Here is a 6,000-nt window from a genome sequence, read left to right on the forward strand (position 1 = left end):
TTTCTATATTTTTAATTTACTATTTATTAAATAAGTTTTTTTTTTTAGAATCTATTAAATAGCATTATTAAAACTACATAATGCCTAGAACCAAAATCAATTTACTTTTTTTTTCCAAAAATTTAGAAAAAGAAAAGAAAAATAAATTTGTTATGATTATCATCCTTAAATATGGTGCTACTAAAACTAGTAATGAAGCACAAATTTGAATCAAATAATATCTTATTTATGATCGAGAAGGTCAATATAAGTATAGTGATATCAATATCTTGATTTTGTTTTTCCCCTTTTATTTTATTTCTACGTATATGTTTAAAGCCAAATATTGATATTTTAGATAGCTAAAGCACACATTATTATTATTGTTGCAGTTGTTGTTGTTGTATGAAATTAGCATATATATATATATATTTATTTGCTTATGCTGATTTGGAGAAATTCATTGCAGCCTTGCAAGATATTCATGAATTAGTTGTTCAATTCAAATCGTAATAATGTTATAGTGCCCAAAATACCTAGAATTAAGGTTGATTTTACCTCTAAAGCCTTTTCATTTTTTGACAGGAAACTAAACTGCAATAATGATGCAACACCCACGAAACACCACCATATAATCTGGATCACTCCCAAGAATGACAAGAGCACAAAGCAAAATCGAAAGTAGTCGACTCCAACACAACCGTTTGGCCCACTAGTTCTAGAAGCTATTGAGTGTTTCCCATATGGTGGCAAAATAAAAACTTTGAAAAAGAAGGTGAGAATTGGAATGCCAATTTTTGTAAGTAGGTGTAATTTATGGGATTTCTTATCAAAATTTTAACTTAAGAGAATATATGCAAGCTGTAAATGCCAGTCATGGCGGATCCCAGACACTACTGTGTACATGAAAAGGGTATGACTAGATTGCAATGGGTATGCAAATGTCAGATGGCTCACGATCAAGGCAATGGCAAACAAAAGTGGTAAACAAGAATAAGATATTTGCTTAGAGGTAATGAAATTTGAAGATTAATATAATCCTTCTGCAAAAGGACAAAATGGTCAAGTATTGGATTAAGACGTGCACGAATGTAGGATTTACGGTGTGACATTTTTTTTTTCTATGAAGTTCTAATGCCAATAATCCAAACATGTATAGAAAAAAAAAAAAAACAAACAAACAAATTTTTTTTTTAGATAATTAACAAAGCAAAACATAAACATAAACATACACCTAAACATAAATATATGTGCATCTTATATGCTTCTTATATAAATCATGGAAGCTTGATTAAGAGATGAAAAGGTAGATCCATGTATCTATGTCAGTTTAAGAATGAATACAAAGCTCTTAAAGTCCCTAAATACATTAATTGGACAAAAATAAAGAGAGAATAATTTTTTTTTTTTTTTAAAGATTTGGAATTCTAAAAGATATAAGAATAAAAGAGCATTCCCTAAAAAAAAAAAATTAGAAATCAAAAATGGTTGTGAGGGCTATTAATTACTCAACATTGATCCTTAAATTACTCTACTTAGTGGAGGTTTTTTTTTTTTTTTTTGAAAGATAATTACAATATACTGCTAACTCCGTAGCTCAAACCCTTTCTCCCTAAACCCCAAGCACTTTGTGCATAGGGAGGTGTCAATTCAACTACAAGACATTTAGCTACTTAGTGGAGGTTAAATGGAGAAAGTTTTGTCCTTATCTATATTTTTTTTTAGGTAAAAACTATGAACTTTTGTAAAATCTTATATATTTATTAGTCTCCCATAAAAAATATTTTTTTTCCCACCATTAACTTCATTTCCTCTTTAGGATTCCTCACCATATATAACTCATCACATTTTAACATTTATTATTTCTCCTTCTACACTTAATAGCCACCACAACATCCGTCTTAGTCAAGCTTTGTGTCTCTTCATTTTATTTGTTATGGTATTTTGAATCATACATGATAATAATGATATAATAATTAAGGTTTACAATTGAACATAGTGGTTTAATTAAGACAAATATTATACTATTTAATTTCTTGGCCTCAACAGTTTTTTTACCATTAATTTAGGATTATATATATGATGTTGTGTTCATTATTTAAAATTATAATATACTATTAAATGCTATTAGTAAAAAAAATACTACTATAATTTTTTTAATTATTTTAAGATAACTAATTGTAATAACCGAAATCAATCAATGGAAGGTTAGAGAAAGGACAAAGCAGCATCAGGTCAAGCCATAAATGGAGGGAAAACAACTTTATTTTTTAGTAAAAACACAAGGGCAGATGTCAAGCTTGATACTCAGGCTATGCTGGGGGCTCAAATCATGATGGACTGTAAACAGTACCTTGGATTACCTATGGTCACCGGCAAATCCAAGGTAAACACTTTTGAATGTGTAAGGGAGAAAATGGCCAAGAGAGTAATGGGGTGGAAAGGAAAATTTATCTCTAAGGCGGGTGGGGAAATTTTGATCAAAATATTGGCCCAGGAAATCCTAACCAATGTTATGAATACCGTTTTGAACCCTATTTCAATTTGCCTAGGAACGAAATATTTCAGTACCGACCTATTTTAGCGTATCGTTTCAGAGTGTTTCGGAATTACGCTATTTTATAATAAAAAATATATATTATTAATAAAAAAAACCCATATAAATTATGAAGGGTTTTAAAGAAGTTATAAGTACATATTTCAACTAATATGTAATCTTTAAGCCCAAATAATAATAATAATAATAATAATAATAATAGTGGTTCTAGTTAGCAACTGGTAAAGTCTCTGATGGTTGTATAAGAGATCTGGAATTCAATCCCTGCCTACACCAGAAACTGATTGATGTCTTGATCTGATGATAAAGAATTGTCATCAGAAACGGACGCCATAGGTTGAAACTCTCTCTCAAAAATAATAATAATAATAATAATCAATTCAATTATTTATAAAATATAATAAGAATAATAATATGAAAAAAAAAATACCTTGATGTTAATACTAGTAGGTGGAACAGTGGAAGAGGGTTAAGGCTGGAACATTCATTTTTATTGTTAGTCACATGGGGATCACAAAAAAAAAACAAAAAAAAAATTCAAATTTTAAAACACAAGTGACAAAAGAGAAGAGTATATGGGCTGGCAAAAACAAAACAAATAAAAAATTTAAAACGAAGGGCGTAGCATTTAAGGAGGTGTAAGGAGGTCGACAAATAGTCAAATACATTACCTGTACAACACATAAATAAAAAAGGAAAGGCAAATTAGCAGCAGGACCGAAACCCACCTGAAGAAAAAAAGAAGAAGAGAAGAAGAAGGGTTTGAAACCCACCAGAAGAAGAAAAAAAGAAGAAGAAACGTCTAAAACCCCGAAGAAAAAGAAGAAAAAAAAAACAAGAAGAAGAAGGGTCCGTAACCAAAAATAAGCAGAAGAAGGTAGGATTTTTTTTTTTTAAAGCCAAAATCTGGTATCGACCGAAATTTGTATTTCGGCCAAAATTGGCTGAAATGGTCGGAACACCCCGAAATAGGCCGAAATTTGACCCGAGGTGGAACAGGGGGTATTATGGTACCGGTTTGCATGCCAGTACGAAATATTCCGGCCGTTCCAGCTGGAACGGAATAGAATCAATAACAATGATCCCAACCTACACCATGAGTATTTTCAAGATTCCAATGAACCTATGCGATGACATACACTGCATTCTTGCAAAATACTAGTGGGGGTAACTAAGAGATGAAAAGAATATCCATTGGATTAATTGGAAAAATTTATGTAATCCGAAAAATATGAGAGGAATGGGCTTCCATGATATACAAGCTTGCAATTTAGCCATGCCTTCTAAACAAGCTTGGAGATTGCTTCATCATACCCAATCTCTCTTCTATCGAGTCTACAAAGTGACGTATTCCCCAAAATGTTCTTTTTTAAAGGCTGAATCAAGACACAACCCCTCTTATGTTTGGCGCAACTTGTTGACAGCCAGGGAACTAATTGTGGAGGGCTCTAGGTGGCGTGTTGGAGATGGTAGACATATTAAGGTGATGTCGCACAGATGGTTTCCACATCCCCCGGCTTTGGCTGGACAAGTTTCTGCCTCATTGTGTGTTCATGATCTCATTAACGAGCAAACTAGGCAATGGGACCATGGGAAACTGCAGGATCTATTTGCCCTACCTACTCACCAAGAAATTTTGGCTATACCTCTACCAAATTTGGGCTCCAATGATAAGCTTAAATGGCAAGAAAATAATGCTCATAATTTCACTATGAAAACAGCTTATTAGGTGGCTCTCTGACTTAAACAACAGCTTAGGGGTGCAGTGGCGGCTCCACATGCAAGCCAAGGTGCTCACAAGACCACCCTGACTTGCAAAAAAATGTATACGTACACCTGCCAAAAAAAAAAATTTATATGCTAAGTTAACTTATTGTGACCACTCTAAAAAAAATGTTGAACACCATGTTTTGTGAATTACAAAAATTTGAGTTCAACAAAATTAAAAGTAATGCTACATTCACTACATTCACAACATGTTACTGATTATAATTTGGGTCCAATTCTTAGTTCTTCACTGGTTTCTTCACGTGTCATACAAATCTTCCCCTTAGATGCTTGTCCCATCCACCACCTTCTTGAAGTCTTCAACTAATAGCAGGAAGGCTGAATTCTACTGTTCAGAGATTATTTCCCCATTAATGCGGCCAGGGAGGTAGATGCAGGGCCTTTAATGTGGTGGTAGGAGCTTTTTCCTCAGATATTTCTCACACGTTCTTGCTTCTAAAGGGTGCTTGGATCATCCTTTTACCCATCAGTTTCTCCAGAATCCTGCCTCTAACCCATTTAGCAAGTCCCAAGGTCATTGCCGGGCCTGTCCGAGGAGGCACTCCTCCTCGAACAACTCCTCGGACCTCTACAATGCGAACTGACTTGTAGGCCTTGTAAGTGCACAATTGCACCTGGACCCAAAGACAACTACGGGCTCAGGCCCAATGAGCCTTAAACAATGAAATTTGTAGAGTGTGGGCTTGAAATCTAGGTTAGAGGTACTGAGAACTTGACAAACAGGCTAAGAAATACAAACACTTGTAAATAGCAAATGATAATTGCAAATAGACCTTCTCGGACGTAAGCCGAGGACTACCTCTGTATTATTTCTCTTTCTTTCTTGAAGATTACAATTCTTAATTTTCTTTCTTTATTTTTTTGCCCCCCCTTTTCTTTAGCGTTCATCCCCCTTAAATACTTCTTTTCCTGATGCTTTATCCACGTATTGCTCCAACCCCCTCCTCCCTAGATATTTCTTTTCTTAGTGCCTTTGAATAGTGACCAGAAGTTTCAGTTCTACTGTTCAGGGGTCACTTCCCCATTAATGCGGCCAGGGAGGTAGGTGCAAAGTCTGTAATGTGGAGGTGGCAGCCTTTGCTTTTGGTATTTTTCTAACACCGGTGTACCTCGAAGGCTCAGGGTTTCCCCTTTTTAACCAACAGTCTTTTCGGAATATTGCCTTGACCGTCATAGTGAAGCTCCGAGTTCTCTTGGGTCTATCCAAGGAGAAACTTACCCTCGGATGTGTCCTCGGACCCTCGGCGTATGGGCTGATTCGCAGTACTAACAAATTCTTAGCTCAAGAGCAGGTCGGCCCTCCTTGCTACAGCCCAAAAGGCCCAAATGCCCACTTGGGCTCCTTTACACCCCACAAGCCTAGAGGCCCTAATCAAAACAAATTGGTACCAGTCGATCAGGCCCAAAGCCCAAACGTTTATTCAAGAGCTTTTACCCCCCACAACAGTTTTATGCATAAGATTTATTGTAATCCCTTTTTACTCACCAAAATTAACTCAACCGCCAAACATAATTCTTAATCCTTTTTAAAAACAAGGCTTAAATAACAACAAAAGATATTAGCCCAAATAACAATAAACATAAACCAAACAAAAATAAGGCAAGACCAAACAACAACAAGCTAGCAAGTTATTCAACAAAAAGCTTATTATAAAACAAAAAGATAAAAATTGTTA

Source organism: Castanea sativa, chromosome 4 (assembly GCF_040712315.1).
Source record: "Castanea sativa cultivar Marrone di Chiusa Pesio chromosome 4, ASM4071231v1".
In the NCBI taxonomy this organism is placed as follows: domain Eukaryota; kingdom Viridiplantae; phylum Streptophyta; class Magnoliopsida; order Fagales; family Fagaceae; genus Castanea; species Castanea sativa.